Genomic DNA, 19054 nt, shown 5'->3' with positions numbered 1-19054 from the left:
AATCTTTAACTACCCTTGAAAACAGGAGCGAGGAGGGATTTTTGGGGCTGACATGACTGAGTGTGACTGCGGGTCATAGTAGTACATTAATAAGTGGTGCTACATTTCCAGAAGTTGTTGACAGGCGGCAGAGAATGCTATTTGTTCACTTTGTTTTATTTGAAGACAGTCTTTGGATTCAAACCAGTGAACTTTCCAGTAGTGGCTCAGTTTCTTTTCTTGTCTGTCCCTGCTGTCACGAAGTAGAGCTTTAAATTCTAACAAGGCAAGTGTTTGCTGTATAAGCTGTCACTTCCTACTTATTTCCTGTAAAATGTGGATGTAAAAAGCACATTTAATTAAGAAACAGTCACGGAAAAAAATATTAAACCATCAAAAGTCGTCAAAAACAATGGTTATGCAATCAAGTACTAACTCCTGTGTGTATCATGTGACTAAAACAGACAAAAGAAAACATGGAATGCCTTGAACAGTGGTTCTCAACCTTTTCTGGCTCGTGAACCCATTTTAACGTCACAAATTTCTGGCAACCCCAGACATTCAAAACAGACTTTTGTTTTTGCTAAAATTAATTTGTGTTTGATTATGTAATAGTTTGCTATACTATGTTGCAAATAAACATTAATTTTAGATGACATTTAGACTAGACCAGGTGGAGATTACTGCACAGAGTGAGAGTTTTATTTTCCTTGGTCAGGATATGTACAGTCAGTCCGGCTTGTATTTACAAGGCTGACAATTAATACTGAACAAACAAGATCTCAAACTATGAATTATGAAAGAGCTGCAGCATCTGAAACTGATCACAATGAACATTTGACAGATAAACAGAACCACAGTGCTTCAGTTTCAGCTTCACAGTTTTTCATGTCTTTTATGGATTAGGATTGTCTGTCAACTCAATGTATATTTTTTGTTTGTAAGTTTTTATTTTTATTAATTACTATACATTTCAGGCGACTCCATTTGAATTCCAGGCGACCCTGCGTGGGGTCCTGACCCCAAGGTTGAGAAACACTGGCCTAAAAGCACTGTTTTTGTCAGTACAATGTCATAGCTATTGATGTAAGAACTGAAGTGATTTTGGTTATTATCAAGAAAACCATGGAAGATAGATAGATAGACGGACGGACAGACAGACACTTCATTCATCCCATAGGGAAATGTACAGGTTCTAGCAGTATCCACAAACTTCAAAAACAACAGTAGTAAAACACAATATTAAGAACACAATCGTAAAAAGAAAAAACCTTAACTTTCCACAAGGAGTCAGTGCAAAAGGACACTGTTGTGCTTAGAGTCAGTGCAATGAATGAGTCTGTGCAAAGGATAAGGATAAAAAATGACTAGATATCAGCTCTTAAACAAGAAAAGCACTCGGAGAGCGCAGACCTCCGCCAAGACAGATCTGTGCCCCCCCCCCCCCCCCCCCCCCAATCACCACCAAAATTTAATCATTTCTTCCTTGTGCCAGTATCAACATTTCCTGAAAATTTCATGAAAATCGATCTGTAACTTTTTGAGTTATCTTGCTAACAAACAAACACACTAACACACAAAGCAAAGCGATCGCAATACTTCCTGGCGGAGGTAATTAACCACTTATGAGCTGTTTTTGTTGTTATCATTATATTTATCCAAACAAATGTACCTTTAGTTGTACCAGGCATTAAAATGAACAAGAAATTGAAGAAACAAGGGTGGTCTGATCATTGTTTCAACGACTGTATTTACTCACTTCTGCTAAGGAAAGGGAACTCTGAAGTGGTTGTGATAGAATTTCATTTTTATTATGATAATATTGAAGAGTGCTTCATTCTCCCAGTAGAAATCTTGTTTTTTTTGTTGTTTTTAAAACAGCATTTGTATTTCAGCCTCTAAATGGAAATTTTCTATCTACCCTCCCGTTGAGGTGCAAGGTCATCCAGCAGGACTGAGGCCTCTGGAGCAGGTAGGGGTTAAATATCTTGCTCAAGGCCTGGTCTAACACTGTTCACGCGAGGGGGGATCAAACCTGAGGCCTTGCAGTGGAAGGATGACCTCTGTAGCTGCTTGGCCATGCAAAAGTCAATAATGCACGCTCATGTAAGGGAAGCGAAGACCTGAAAGTAGACCCTTTTTGTTGCTTTGCGGGGGGTCAAGATACAATCCAGCCCCGGAGCATCGCTATAGTAATGACCGGAAAAGAAAAAATCGAACGAGCGCGGGGCATCGCTATGGCAACAGGGGTGATGTCATGATCCCTGCTGCCGGGCAAACTCCGTATCGCTGAAGATGCAGCCTCCTGCCACGGCTGTGTTTTGTAGCGAAGGCCGGTCAGGCTGGCAAACTTCTCCACTGTAGATCATTGTCACTGTATCTACTCCTCCTCTTGCTCTCTTTCACATCGTCTCCTGTGTCTTGCTCTCGTTTAATTCTCTTGCTCTCTTTTTCGCTCTCTCTCATTGCTGCTCTGTCTCGCTTATTGATGTGTATATCTCTTGATCTCTCCTCCAGCCATACACTCTAAGCTGGTGGTGTTGAAAGAGATGGATGATCACTGCCCTCAGTAATCTCCGCTGCAGCCATTTAGATAATTAAGTCACTATTCTTGCACTTTGCCTCGTGTCCCTCTACCAAAGCTGGACCGTGCACATACACAAGACTACATGCATGTGATTAAAGGTATAATACATAAATTTCTGCATTAAAATATCTAAATTAAGCATTTTGTTGGCTTGTGCACATGGTTCTGACAATGTTCAGATCATGTAATTGCTCATTCCATAACGTGTAACAGAAGTCGCTTTTCCATTGACCCTCAAATTGCGCAAATATAACTTGCACATAAAAATTTACCTAATTGAAAAACGACAATTTCGCCAAAAGTCTCATTTTTCAATTAAAAGTTTTTGCGCTGGCAAGAAGTGGTTTTTCAGGTGTAGTGCAAATGGTATATCACACAAAAATGCAATGGAAAGACCTTTTTTCACAACTACAGTCAGGGGAATTAAAAAACCAGAAGAAGAAGAAACATGTCGCAGTATGTGTGGACACACCAGGAAACCCAATCATTTTTTAATTTAGAACGAGATAGAGGGGTAATATATAATAATAATGAATATATCTGTAAATCAACACCATATTTACGTTCGTCGCGATGTTTATGGAATGACTTTTCGTGTCATCTTGCGATAATAAATAAATTATCGCATTTGTGATTTCATGGAAAAAACGACATTATGCACTTCGTTTTTTCCATCATTTAGTAAATATCGGTAAAGTTTTGCGCAGATGTCCAATGGAAAAGCGACAAGTATTATATCTAGGGGTGTAAGAAAATATCGGTTCTGCAACATATCGCGATATTTCATTTCACGATACTGTATCGATATTAAAAAGTACTGTATCAATATTTATAGGTATTTATTCAAATGCAGATATTGCAGGAGTTCTTTTTTTTTTTTTTTTTTTTTTAATATTTTATTCATTATTGTTTAACACTGTTGTTATCTTATATTAAAGTTTTTTGCAAGTTGATTGGAAAGTGTGCGGGATACCTTTTGTCTTCTTCACTCGTACCTCATGGTCCTGCACATCTGTCCCCTGAAGACTTTTTAGGTGTGCATCAGCCTCCACACCTTGTTTTCATTGATTAACACTGTTTTATTAAAAGCACTTTTTACTGTCTGAGAAGCAGATGTTAGTTCCTTTGTTGGGATTGCACAAAAATAATGTTACGATGTTACTCATGAACTAATAGAATATGAACATTTGAACAGGATCTTGAACTGTAATGTCTGTAAAATATAATTAAAGTTTTAACCGAGGAAAGTTTTGTGATATAGCATTAGATCCTGTTCTGATCAAATAAAAATGTGTTTAGTATTTATGCATATTTCTGGTGTAATTCAATTCTTCCAGGAGAAAATTTTTTAAAAAAAGAAACAAAAAAATTGCCTTTTTAAAAGTATCATGATATATCGCGATATATCATATTGTGATCCTAGTATTGTGATTTGTATCGTATCGCCACATTCTTGCCAATACACAGCCCTAGTTGTATCCCACTTTTTTTGAAATGTGGTAAATCCTGCATCTGGATACGTATACAGGGTGGGGAAGCAAAATTTACAATATTTTGTGGCAGGGATTGAAAGACAGTGTATGACCAATTAGTTTATTGAAAGTCATGAGAATGTATTTGCCACAAGAAAATTGACATAATAGAAAATGTTTTTATTCTATGTGTCCTCCTTCTTTCTCAATAACTGCCTTCACACGCTTCCTGAAACTTGCGCAAGTGTTCCTCAAATATTGGGGTGACAACTTCTCCCATTCTTCTTTAATAGTATCTTCCAGACTTTCTGGTAATAGTTTTGCTCATAGTCATTCTCTTCTTTCCATTATAAACAGTCTTTATGGACACTCCAACTATTTTTGAAATCTCCTTTGGTGTGACGAGTGCATTCAGCAAATCACACACTCTTTGACGTTTGCTTTCCTGATTACTCATATGGGCAAAAGTTTCTGAAAAGGTATGGATAATAGTGTTAGGTATGATTATGACATCAATATATGTTTGGTTTCAAAACAATTGACGTAGTGCCTGCTGAGAAAAAACAACTAAATGTTCATTGTAAATTTTGCTTCCCCACCCTGTAGTTATGCAACAGTGTTTCTGCTATAATGAATTTTTAGCAAGTTTTTTACACACTGTTTCACTATGCAATGAAGCTTTAAAGATGATTGATGTGTCTTACCATAGAGTGTAAGCAGTTGCTCATGTTATCTGTAAAGCTAATGTGTACATGTGCAGGTGTTATCATTAGCTATGTCACCTCATCTTGTTGTGTAAAATTTAGGGCCATAGGTGGGAGACATCTTTGGTCCCTTTGACGCTCTTCCACACTGTACTCTGGAATGTTGAATTTATGTCGTTGTACTCCCTAAACTGTGTAGTGGAGCTTCGTCAAGTAAATGCACGCAGAGTCAAGTCAAAGTTGGAGATCGAGCAGAATTTAAGCCACATAAAGTGTTTATTCATACACAAAATGAACACTGAGTTGATATCTGCAGAAACAACTGATTTTTTCACCTTGGGAGACCATTTTTATTTGACTAAAAATAGGTTAGGTTTTAGCTATTGACCGTTCCTTTTTACCATATTTAGAACATTATTCTAGTGACTTCAGAGCCCGCCTTTGGCTTCGTCTCCGATAGGGTAAGTTTTTACTGGCGTCTGTCTGGATTGGGCAGCATATATTAGGGCTGCGATTGTTTTTAACCCTGCAAAATATATTGCGATATGAAAAAATACTCAGGAGGATATAATAGCTGTGTGGTACTGATGTAAATGGTCAAACAAATTAGTTGTGTTTCCTCTCCTTCTGGCAACAATTGCAAGGCACTATCGACACAAACCACATGTTTCAGTATCATCCTTCTCGAAGCCGAAATAATTCTAGATAACTGACGTTGCTTTTCTTTTTGGCACCGAGTCTTCGTATTTGGTGATTTTCTCTTGTTGGTTGCTCATTTTTCAATGTTGTTACCAGCGACTCACTCCATGTGCAGGGGTGTGGTCTGCTTCAGCAAACTGATTAAGAATGATTGTGATTAGTGGATCGCTGCACGCAGTATGTGTCAGGTACCCAGGGTGAAATTAGATGAGAGCACGTCAAATTCATTTGCCTCCTACATTGCAGGACCTGCGATGTGACTATTGTGCACATGTACATTGCGATGTCAATGCTCAAACGATGTATTATTCAGCTCTAGCATGTATACATATCAGCTAAAATTTACTTAGGGGGTCAAATGAGTGGCCATTGTTGTTTTAAAAAAAAAAAAAAAAAAGTTGTAAGAAATGCATAGAACTGTGTTGAAATAATGCTAATACATTTGTGCACAGACTACTGATATTATTTGACAGTGGAAGCTCTATTTTCAGAAATATTGGATTTTGAATAGCATGTGTTTGTGAAAACTTTTGCTGGTGGACGGACGTGACATTACCCATGATGCTCTGGTCAGTACCAGTACTTTATTAGTAATAAACTTATATACTTACTATTGCTAACTATCCTCTTATTCATAAATGTTAGTATTGTGGATCTAAAACAATAACAGCTGACACAAAAACACAAAATGTGGCAGTGGACGGATGTGACATGGTTGTTACAGATCCCATCATACTGATGCTCGGCAGCCATGTCACCGTTTCCACAAATGATCCCTGTGCAAAAACTAGGATCAGAATTATTTATTGTACAGTTTATCATCATACTAAAGAGGAAATAACAATATAGAATTGTTATTTCTTTATAAAAATACTTATTATTAGAAAACTGTTGATTTAAAAAGTGACGTGTGACATTCTTAATGTATGTATTGGCGTAACATAAGCAGGATGGATCAGCACCATACTCCATATTGAACCTGTAAAAATAAAACATGTGATATGTTGTATATAATCTTGTAAGAAAAATTGGGGAATCTAAAAGAATAGAATATTTGTTTTTCAGGTAAATTCAGTTCAAATATAACTTGGCCATTTGTGACATGAAAATATAGCATTAATTGTGATGAAACTGGATATTTTTGGCCTGAAAACATAGTTCATATGACCATCAGCATGTTGCTACAGAACTGAAATCCTGTAAATTTGCATAAGTTGCATTTACCAACATAGAGTTCCTTTGGGGATTCACTTATATTTATTTCTTATGCACAAAGACATAAATAAGACCTCTAAGCAAATTCTAGCTGTTATGCAACTATTTCCCAGTATTAATTTATCATATATAAATATGTAACTTTTTTCTAGAATATGTAAATTATTTCCCAGAATGTCCAAAATTTCCACTCGTGTACTTTTGTTCATCACGTTCTGAAAACTTTCCATGGGTGCACGTGTTTTTCCATAGGCACACGTGTCTTTTTGTAGCGGTTCTCTCAGGAAAAACGCCAACCACTCTGGTACAATCTTCACATTACACTAAGAAGAACTTCTGGCATGCAAATGAATACAGGTTAAATACTTTTGAATGCAAATTGAATGCTTTTTTGAAATACTGGTTTCTGACACCACAATCTGAAGTGCCGTATTATTGTCCTTCAGCATCAGTAGGTAAAAATCCTTCCTTCCTTTTCAGCATATTTTAATTCAAGTGGCCTTAGAGGACATGACACTTCTGCATTGACGCCGTGTAGATCTGCCTCATGATGCAGGTTTTTCTCCCTTGTGTTTTCAGGATGGAGAAAATCTAATCCACGATGCAGATTTTTGAGTGATTACAGGTGTTTTCAGACAGATAGGGAGGTTAAATGTGTGACTGACAGCTGTAGTTACCGACTGAGGATCAGATTCTGTCAGATGTGACCTGGACATGACTCTGGCTACCCGATCTGTGCAACTACCTGATTTGCTTCGTGCATGCGCAATACGGTCAACCATCATGACCATAAAACTAAGGAAACTGTGATTGGACAAAACCTATTAGCGGACCTTACCTGATTTGCATCTTTTAAAAAAAACACAAAAACTTAATTAACAAAATTTAAATTTACTAATACAGATCTCTGATCCTCAAATCGGGTAGCCACCGTCTGACTGTCACACACTTATTCAGTCAAAATGAAGGATTTCACCTCTTACAAGGAACTGAAATACTACATTTGTAACGGTGTATTCCAACCGAGTGTCACTTTGAGGGTGTAACGTGACTGAACATCTTTCTCCGTCAATTTATACATTTGTACATTGTACGCACAGGACAGCACATTCCATATTCTATAGTTTGTACATACTCCCCTATATCCTACATTATATTATATCCTCTTATTATCCCCTTATTTCTATTATTCTGTCCTTTTAGTATCCCTAGCTCTATGTAAGACTTCTTTCTAAGTGTTGATGTGTGTATGTCATGTTATTACGAAAGAATTTCCCAAGTTTGGGATCAATAATGTATGTCTAAGTAAATTTAAATGTTGTTAATAATGTTTTGGGTTTTTTTTAGAAGATGCAAATCGGGTAAGGTCCGCAAATCAGGTAGCCACAGACTCTACTGTTCTATTCTTTATCTCCACAAGGAGGCTTGGAAAACAAAATTTTTCTACAAACAGGATGGAATAATGTGAGGTTCATCTGTTTTTATATTTAGTCTTTTGATTTGGACTGAGAGGTGAGAGCTGCAGAGGGAAGCTGTTCCTGCTCATTCAGTGCACAGTGCATTAGCTAGCATAACTGTGGATTTTGCACTAAATCAGCATAACATGAGTATGAATGTAATGTGAATGAAATTCTAATACATGGTGTTGTCTAACTCTGCCATGACCCTGTTCTACTGTATGACATAACAAACCACATCATTTGTCATTGTTTTGAATGAGAGACCTCCAGTGGCATAAACGATACACTGTGCATTTAAATAATGTGTTAAATGCTCCGTGCACCAGCTACACCGTCTCAGTACTTACTATGATGCAGCAGCTGCACTTTTTTTGTTTTTTTTTTTTTTGTTTCCAACGACCCTGTGTGTTTATGTATGTACGTGTATGTGTGTAAGTCTGAGCTGCCTGTGTGTGTGGCATCAGCAGTAAGAGCTGTTTGTTTTGATGCCGTTGTTGGTTTTTGTTTAGAGAACAGAGAATTTCGCAAAAGGATGCAGCGGGGAGAGAAAAGGCGACAGCTGCCATGGGCCACCGAGAATTCACACTCACACACAGCCATACACACAAACACACGGCCACAAACACACCGCGTGATTGGCGTCTGGAAATCTGTCGCTTCCACACCCTGTAGAAAAAGCATGCAGAAAAGCTGGATAGGAAAGTGTGCACACTAGCCCCAGGGTTTTTTTCCCAGCTTCATGTCTTGCCATTGTGATAATGTGGCGTTTTGTTGAAAGTCGGTGTTTTAATTAACTGAGCAGCAGCGTGCGGTATGCGGTGGTGGAGGTAGCAGTGCCTTTTTATTCCTCAGGCTAATCACATGCTGGGGATAGTGACAACCAAGAACTGTAAGGATGTTACTAACTTGGCCATAAGAATATTTTACACCACCATGGTCATCCCTGTCTGCATGGGTACCAGCAAGAACTGACATTTTTGGACTCAAAAATGACCGTCGGCCTATACTGTTTTCATCATGCAAAAGTGAAACCACAGCCCCCATGTTCAGACTAAAGTAAACAAGTGGCTTGGAAACCCTTGCATCATAGTATCACCACAAAACACACATGCAGTACACGCAGTGCACACACAGCCACATATTTCCAGATTGGAAGAAAGTTTTACTTATTAATGCTCTGCTAAAAGAATTGTGCTGATGCACACTGAGGGGGAAATTTGCTGTCAGCGGTGCAGGTATATGCAATATTTCTTAATCTTTAAAAAAATAACCCTCAGCCCTAGTTCCCTTTTATTTCTCTTTGCTCTGTCTACCTAATACACAGCATTCCTTTTTTATCTGCTTTGAATGATCTGGCCTTTGCTTGCATGCTTTATCAAAGGGAAGATGATCAGGAAGTGTCTGTCTCTGGCAAAATGAGGCTGTGTGTGCATGTCACCCACCAGTGTTTCATCCATCAAGGTGTCAGATTAATGTACAAAGTGCCATCTCTCACTATCATCTCCTCTGAAACCTTTGTGGAAATCCTAATAGGCAGATAAGGGAATGTGAGGTGCTGGATCCAGATTAAGGGTAGATCTGCCCAGAGTGACTGGTGATTACCCTCCGGTTCAGGTTTATTTGTGTGTCAAATGCTTTCCAATTGTCCTCTAGCAGTAGCTGTTAAAGTACAAATCAGCCCATAGTATAACTCAGATAATGCGTTTGGATGGAAGTTATTTTTGGTGGGAATTGTACTTGAGGTATTGAGTTTTGTTTTGAGAGGTCCTCTGTATTTTTTTTTTTTTTTATGATCCACCGCTGACTGTACGCCGTCTCTGGATTCCTCTCACACTGCTAATGAGGTGTACGCATCGTAGCAAAGAACTAATTCCCCTCAAACTGCTGGGATTAATTGGACCTACTAATGCTAAGAATCAATCCCAATGATAGGCTTGTTGGTTTCCATGCCAGCAGGTAGCTACATTCATCTCTGCGTCTTATCCCTCATGATGGCCCTTTCTCCACCTCTTGGCAGCCCCCATATGTGCCTCCACACTCTAACTGTTTGAATTCAACATAGACACACAACTCCAGTTTTGCTTTCCTGTGAATGCCTTTCCTCTCAGCTTCCGCTCCCTTTCTTTGTTTTTCTTCTTCTGGAACATCAATTAGGTTCCTCCTGTATCATGTCCTTAAGAGGAAAAGCTAAAAATACTCAGGAAGCCCTGGTTCTTTTCTGGAAGATCAGTTTGCTCCATCAATCAATATTTCACAAAAGCTGGGGAAAAATCCTTGAGATGCTGCAATGAAAAATCTCAATATGTTTACAACAAATGGTCCAAATTCTAAGTGTCTCTGTTGCTTTTATAAAGTAGTTCAGCACAGGGTTGGACATGCCATTTCACTGATACTACACATGTATTTGCTCATGTTTTTATGTATTTAGGCTGCATCCAAAGCCATCTGAATGTTACTCAATCAGAAGATTCGAGTAGTTCTATGATAAAGCAAAAAAACTCCAATATTCAACATCTGTCCAAGAGTCAATAGCATGATCATCATTTACATGGCTTGTCATTAACCCTATAACGCCAAATGTATCATATTTGATACATGAGTTTTGAAGCCCTCTACTTCATCAGTGTGAATTCTTTTTTTTCTTGAAAAACCTGATGTATACAATTAGATACATGCAATACACAGATAATCCACCAGGGGCCTTTCCAGTGACACTCCAAGATTGTTATTAGTGAGGAAGGAGGCAGAACTTTGCCAATTTTGAAAAGGAATTACCAATTTGTTAGACATGCTTGTGTTTTATTATGTTTTTGTTTGTGCAAAAATAATATTTGAGCTTTGAGACCCGATGTATCAAATATGATACAAAATTGAAAGTCATACATGGAAATTGATATTAAAAAAAAAAAAAAAAAAGGGGGTTGTTCAGATGGACTAATGAAGGCTTCAGTTTCAAAGAACTGGAATTTTCCGTCAATGATTTAATGGTTCAGGCTTTTCAGGGTTAATTTATCTGTTGTGTCCTTGGGCAAGACACTTCACCCCCCTTGCCTCCAGCGCTACTCACACTGGTGTATGAATGCATATGAATGTTTGGTGGTGGTCAGAGGGGCCGTAGGTGCGAATTGGTAGCCACACTTCTGTCAGCATGCCCCAGGGCAGCTGTGGGTACAGGTGTAGTTTACCACCATCAGAGGGGGAGGGGGAGAGTGAATAATGGGTCACTAATGTAAAGGGCTTTGAGTGCCCAAAAAGCGCTATTGAAATCTATTATTATTATTATTATTATTATTATTATTATTATTATTATTATTATTATTATGCATTAAACAGGAAATCCAAATTGTTGCATTATTTCAAGAGGGCAAAGGACGACTTGAAGTATATGATTTATAAACATTGGAAGCGAGCATTTGAGAACCAGTCATTAAACACAAACATGGTTTATCATCAGAAACATGAAAATGGCCACTTAGCATTAGATAGTTCAGATAAATATACTCCATTAGTCTTATCCAAATATTCATATGGACTGGGGAAGTTAAGTTACTAGTTGCTTAACTTACTGCATCTGCACATGTGCACATCCACCATACTGCAGATGTTCTACTATATTGAAATTAATTGCCAGTTGTTGTGAGACATTCAAAATCATTACCACTTTTCCCTTTGTCATTAACAAGCAGCTCCCACACTGATAAAATGCATTACTATTTTAAAGGCATATTATTCCGGTTTTGTATTTCTCTGCAATGTTGCACAGTTTTAATTATGTTACTCAGGTCCTGAACTCGAACCATTTCCTCACCAAAAGACCAATATAAGCAAATAAACTGATGTAACCATGTGAGGACAAGTTGACTAAACACCTGAACTTGCTCAAATGTGCGGTCGGCTCCAGCCTCGGTGTGTATGCTGGACCGCAGCATCCAAATTGAGATTGTGTGTTCATTGTCTGCTGCGTCGGGCGGTATGGACTCGGGCTGAGGAGGAGAATTTAAAAAGCCTGAGACTGTGGCTCGTGTTGCTCCAGGCTATTCCTGTACCAACAGTCTCTCCCATTATTTAAATATCAGGATGAATACCTCTGTTGTCCTGGAGGAACTGTCAGCACATTTACTGGTGTGCTCTTCCACTGTTGTATATGTGAAGTGTGCGTGTGCAAGCGTGTACCCCTATGACAGTCATGTGTGCGTCTGTGTGAGTGTGTGTGTGTTGTTAGCTGTCTCCCACAGGGCCGCTCATTTACAGCGATATCTTGTCCTCGTAAAGTTACAGCATACCTACTTTCCCCAGCCCTCATTTGTACCATCCTGACTTGTTGATGGATGAATTGATCATTAGTGCAGACCTGTATATGTAACAGGTGGCTGTTTATGTGTGTGTGTGTGCATGTGTGTGTGTGTGTGAGCATGGTGAAAGCTGTCCTGTCACTGGGTCAATAGAAGTAAACACTACTACAGGTTGGAAATGGAGCCCATCCTCTTGGGGAGTATCTGATGCAGCGTTGGAATCACTGGGGGTATTAAACGCGGGGCAGAATGTGCCAACAAAGCAAACATCACACCCTAGAACAGAAGTCTGACACAAAACCCGCCTCACCCTGCACTGATCCTTCCTTAACACCATTCCTTCTATTTCAAGCTGCACACACACACACACACTTAACTGCTGTTATATCTCATTTGCTTGCTCGCTCACACTGCCTCGCCGTCTCACCGTCGCTGAAACGTTCTGTCCATCTGTTCCACTCCCTCTTTCTTCACGTCTATCCGCGGCTCCCTGCGTATTCCCACATGGCTTTGTTAACGCAGTTCTGTCACACACACCAGACATGCTGCGTGCTGTCTCAGAGTGACAGATGCTGTTCTTTGGGGTGTGTGTGTGTGTGAGAGACATTCACACCTGCCAAACAACTTTTATTTTGGTTAATCACTCCGCTGTTGCTCTGGAACTCCAGTTGTTGAAGTCTCCCAATGTGCGACGTGCGACGTTTTACCTCACGACTCTCGCGTCAACAACGGGGACATGTATGACGGTGCAGAGCATCTCCATGGTAATTCCTGTTCCTGTTGGCCAACATATGTAGATATTGACAAACACCCCCACACATGCACACACTCAGCCTTTACTCCTTTGCAGCACGGCACACACCCACACCATCTCAGCTCATTTTTAGTCTCATTTGCACATGCATCACAAAAATCTCTAGCTGGGTGCAGTTTAATATCTGACGCACCAGCAATGGCAATTTTGAAAAAGGGTGTCAAAAGCGCCCTGCGACCAGCGCATTCTGCCTTCACTGCTGCAGACTGCTTTTAACTCATGACGTGACTGACAACACAATGGAGATGCCAGTCACTCAGCTCATTAACTGTGATTGCTGACATGGTATTTCTGTCTTTTTTTTTTTGGACTCCTCATTTCTTGCTAGAAAACATAACTTTTTGCTACTTATTGTTGCTATCTATGCTTCTGGAGGATTAGTGATTTTAATCATTTGTTTAGATTTTCATCTCCCTGCAAAGGATTCTCAGTCATCAGCTGTTATTTTAAGCAGGAGCCGGAGTTAGGAATTTCCCACGCTAAATGCTACGTTCTAATACCTCCAGGTAAGATTATTAACATGCTGACTGGATTGCAGGAGCTGAAGAGCCTCATTAATTGCTTTAGGGTATGACTGAAATGCCATCATTAGTTTCTTATGAAATTGAAAAGGCTCTTAAAAAGGTTGGCTTAGCATGCAAGCCCTGAAGCTGAGGTTATCATCTCTCCTGTGAAAGACCGTTGTCTTGTCCGGGTCTGATGGTGAGTTCATTGGACGTGACGGAAAAATGGGCAAATCTTTATTGGCACTTTCTCCCCAGAGCGAAGCGGCGCGGACTAAAGTGTCATTGGAGATGTGATGTATTTGACTGTTTATCTGGTCTGGCAGAGTCCACAGGTGCACTAGGTGTTGGTTTGCACTACCACCTTTTAGAGAGTGAGATTCCTTTTATCACCTTTTTATAGTTACCCCAACAAACAGCTCCTCAAGGTGACACCAACTCATACGCCAACACACATCCTTTCATGCACACAAACGTTTAAAACCAGTTGCAGAAACTCAGTTGTGGAGAGAATTTAAGACTCTTTAATTAGTAGCTTAAATCCTTCTGTTCACCGAGGACCATAATCATTGTGGGATTTGTCTCCGTGACACTCGTTCTGCAGGGATCAGTTGCCAGCCTCCTATTACAAAGTACATACTGACATGCATAGTGCAAAGATGACAGGAATTCACTTAGAGGATTGTGCACACACTGAAATCCAGCGCGAAGATTCTGAAAAAAAATGGCACTTTGATAAGTATGTGATATAATTTGAAGCATGCTAATGGGATATTGTTGTTTTAAAAAAGAGTCAGAAATGAAAAGTTACATTCATTATATCAATTTCAAACCAAGATTGAGGACAAACTATAAAGTGAGCATAGCTTTTGACACTGGGTTTTACATTCCTTCTAGAAATAGCCAGCAGGGATTTGTTAAAGTCATTTTTTATTTTATAAACTGAACAATGTCTTAAACAGAAGGCTTGATGAGAAACCATGTCTAGGTCTCAGTTAGAGGTGGAAGAAAATATTGGTTGCTGCTATCATTTCATGATACTGTGTCGATATTAAAAAGTCCTGTATCGATATTTTTTAGTATTTACTATATTATTTCATCTTTATTTTATTGTTTTTCAAGCTCTTTTTATTCATATATTTACATGGGAATTTTGCTCTTTTGTTTGTATACTACAAAAGTAGTATTGTGATATTGCAGGTCATACATGCAGGCCTAGTTCTTTTTACAACTGATAATGCTGTTTTATTAAATAATGGTTATTTCAAGCATCCTAAAAGCACTTTTTACTGTCATGAAAGAGGCAGATGTTAGTTCCTTTGTTGGGATTGCACTAAAATAATGTAATGATGTCGGATGATTCAGGGACTGTACACTATTATTTTCACAATTAATCTGTCTGTAAAACATAATTTTGTGTGTGTTTTTTGTATTGGTAAAGCTGCATGTTATAACTTCATCTAAAATCCTGCACTTTAAGTTTTTAAAAGGGAAGTTTTCTGATAAAGCATTATTCTGATCAAATAAAAAAAAAAATTAAGTATTTGTGGTTTAATTAAATTTTTCCAGGAAATAATCTTAAAAAAACAAGGAACCAAATGAATACAAAATATTACCTTATTAACAATAGCATGATATATTGCGATGTATTGTATCGTGATCCTAGTATTGTGATTTGTATTGTATCGACTGATTCCTGCCATTACACACCCCTAGTCTCAGTTCATTTCTATGATGAACACTATACCAAAGCGTTTTTAGACTCATGCAACAAAGCCTCATCCTAATCACCCACTTATTGAACTCCTTTTTCTGACAGTTTCAGCTTTATCACATTGTTGTAAAGTGACATCCACAGATGAAGACACTTCATTGTCAGTCACCATTTCTGTCTGACAGGAAGTTGTCAGAAAAAAAAAAAAAGAGGGTCATGATAGGATAAGTGTTTTGAGCGGGATTGAAAACCAGAGCTCACGGCATGTATAGGTATAAAAGTGGATAATACGTTTATTTAAGTACCTTTATGCACTGAAAAATGTGCAGATTTTGGTACGAAATTTGATATGATGAACAGTATTTCGAAGAAAATGCAAAGAGAAACCACAAATTTAAACAGAACATTCCAGAGTATTGAAGCCAAAAAGCCAAACAAAAATAATATTGGGACCTAAGGAGTAAATTTCAGCTTGTACAGATATTGATTGTTATATAATGCTTCCCTATAACAGTCTCATAATGAACTAAATGATATTTTTACACCTCTCACATTAAAGGTGGGGTAGGAGATCCTGGAAAAACAGGTTGAGTAGCTACATTTTGAAAATACAAAATTCAAAAGTCCTAACCCCTTTCTTCAGACTTGCCCCTGAAGCCTCATCTCCAGAGTCCCAGAATGCGCAATGCTTGTTCCCGAGGGTTCACGAACGCTGCGCAGCATCAATTTGCCCGCCTGCCCATTTCCATGGGCCGGATAAAATGATTGGATGGTGTTTTTTCAGCCCTGTCCATTCCACAGGTGGCTAAAATTTTTTATTTTTGTGTTAGAACATTTAACCTGTTTAACCCTGACCATATTTTCAGGGGAAAAACACCTAAAAAGACATACCCAAAGTAAATGAAGAATTACTTCACAATAATAAGGTTCATATGGATGTTCTTGGTGTCTATGGACATTTAGAGACCTCACAGAATCTGTTCCCATTGTCTAAAATATTGTAGCTATTACTATGCCTGAGTGAACTGTAACAAACTAAAAGAGAAATTTGAATTTTTTATCCTCGCCAGTTTTTTTTCGGCTGGATTGACGATGATATGCATAAATTAATTGTTCGTGTTGGAGATTTTTAATAGCGTATATTTCACCCCACAAAGATTAAAAATCATGTTTGAACATTAAAGTTTGCACTAAAATACACTTTTGATGCACTTTTATTAACATTAGGGTCTAAACTTTGAGCAAAAGTTGAAAAAAACATCCATTGTCCTGATTTATTTTTATAGTAGATGAATATTGATATAATTTTTTTGGCCCGCGGGTGAGCCGATAGGGCTAAAGGGGTTAATTAATTGGTTGCAATTGGGCTGTGAAGGGGATTTAAAGCAATATAATAAAAAATGCTCCAGGAAAACATCTCCTACCCCACCTTTAATCAGTCATAATAGATCCCCAACCTAAGATCAACCTCTAATACTTTGGTAAAAACATTTGTGTAAAATCTTTTTCTTTTGTTTCAGTCAAATACTTAGAGGCTACAAAACAAATTCCTGCAGGTTAAAGTGAACTAACCAAGCAGTTTTTAGTGCTGACAGATTAAAGAATCACTGTAAATGGATGTAAATGTATGGACTAGTCTAGAAACATTAATGCTAAAAAGGAACCCTGATGCCAAATACTGTTTTTTTTTAAATTTTATTTTACATGACATGACCCAAACAGCCACCAGCAACCGAAAGCGTCACCTGATATAAAATGTTAAATAACTTCTGCTCAAATACTGTTTTTAACTAACAAGTAATACTGATTGAACAGACCCCTGGAAATCATGTGTTATTTACAACATGAAGGAATCAATATTTACACACATTTATTCATATATTATGTTAAGAGACATCTTCAAGCTGTGGGTGACCTAAACAAAATTGTAATTTCAACATTTTTATATTGTTGTGATTTCCTATACAAAAAAAAAATGCTGCGTGATAATATCCATCAACATGATTAATTTCTTCCTGAACTAAGAATTTCATTTATTTTCATTTTCATCCACTATATTCGAGGGATGTTGCTGATCTTACTTTTGAACATAATTATTTAATATTTACACTCATTATTCAGTCATTTTTTTGTGTTCCACCTTCTTAATCTGATTAAAGAAATGACCATATTGACAGTGAGTATGTATAGTGTATTTAATTCAGTGTATTCACAATATCATGGAGTTATTCAGTTATGGATCTAAAGAGACAAGTGTCTAAAATCTGTAATTGTCTTATTAAAAGGTATCGCTAACCATTATCAAAGCTGATTGTTGCGTGATATCCAGCCGTATGCACTGTCTACTGTCAGTTCAGCCACCATTCTGTCCCTTATTAATAACATTATTGAAGTGTGATACAGTATATTTTAATTACATCTCCTTTGCTTGCCCTATGCTGTGTATTGCAGCTTTACTGAAGGTTATTCTACAAAGCTCTTTTGTGTAGGCACTTGCAACTTTTACCCTTCTCCACAATCGAAAGGATTGGATTTTCAATGAGCTCTTGTTCTTGGAGTTTTACAGACAAAAAGCTACTTGCATTAAATCTCAAAACTGTCTAGACTGCACAGTCCAGGATGCACAGTAGCATGTACCCACTTAACTTGTAAAAAGGAATGATAAAAATAAATTGTGCAGAATTGTCAAATGCAAATGCACATTGCCTGCAATTCTGACTCTCCTAGAGATAATGTCCATTTCTTTTTCTCTGTTCCTATTTTTTTTTTTATATGGAGGAATTTTCTCGCCTCTTATTTCCCAGCAGAGGTGTGGTGCACGGCAGATAAGAGAATATTACCTGGCACTAACCCTGCCATTGTTCCACTGGACTAGCACTTTGTTACTCTCTCTGTCTCACATATTTTTAGAGATAATACAAGCTTATTCTGTTGGAAAATTCAAGGTTATTAAAAGGGGTTACTGCTGAGAGGGGGAGAGGTTATTGCAGAGAGAGCGAGAAAGAGAGCGTGAGAGTGTTGTCCCACAGCTTTTAGATGTTCTGTCTGGCTCCATCGCCTCGTATCAGCTTGCAGTGTTTGGACAGACCAGACCTTATATGAGAGAGAAGTAAATGAAGGGGGTATTGAGAGTGGGAATAAAATGCATGAAAAGAGTAGATGGTGGGGGAAAACACCAAAAGCAAAGACAAGAGACAAAATGTAGCAGGTAAAAGAAAAAAAAAAGGATGGGCAGAGCTGAAAAAGATAGAGTAGAGTCAGTGCTCCACCACAGGCTGCATGTTGTATCACTTTCATCGCTGCTTTGTAGAGGACCTTTCATTTCCACCAGCCTACTCAGATACTTCAGTGCAGTTTGGGACTTATGTATACTCTTTACATCTTGCCAAACCATTACATACTGAACATATGCTTTATTTTTTTTTTTTGCTAGCAGTAGGGTAAATTCTATTTTTGTACACTCACACAGATCCACACACAGAAGGCGGCATTTCAAGGCGTTTGCTCCTCTGTGAGGGAAGAAGCAGCGTGACAGACCCCAGCGTGCAGAATAAAGACTTATCATCCGCTGTCATTCTCTCCTTACAGACCAGGGGATTTTGCATGGGGCTTGCT

General features: G+C 38.3%; 1 protein-coding gene across 5 annotated transcripts in view; it reads left to right on the top strand.

Moving 5' to 3' along the window:
• Window positions 1-19054, top strand: part of klhl29 (kelch like family member 29) — a 434041-nt gene that overhangs the window by 112829 nt on the left and 302158 nt on the right. The window lies entirely within an intron of this gene.

This window comes from Sphaeramia orbicularis, chromosome 24 (assembly GCF_902148855.1).
Source record: "Sphaeramia orbicularis chromosome 24, fSphaOr1.1, whole genome shotgun sequence".
Taxonomy (NCBI): domain Eukaryota; kingdom Metazoa; phylum Chordata; class Actinopteri; order Kurtiformes; family Apogonidae; genus Sphaeramia; species Sphaeramia orbicularis.
Note: the sequence above shows the minus strand (reverse complement) of the source record. Positions and strands in the feature narration are given on the sequence as shown.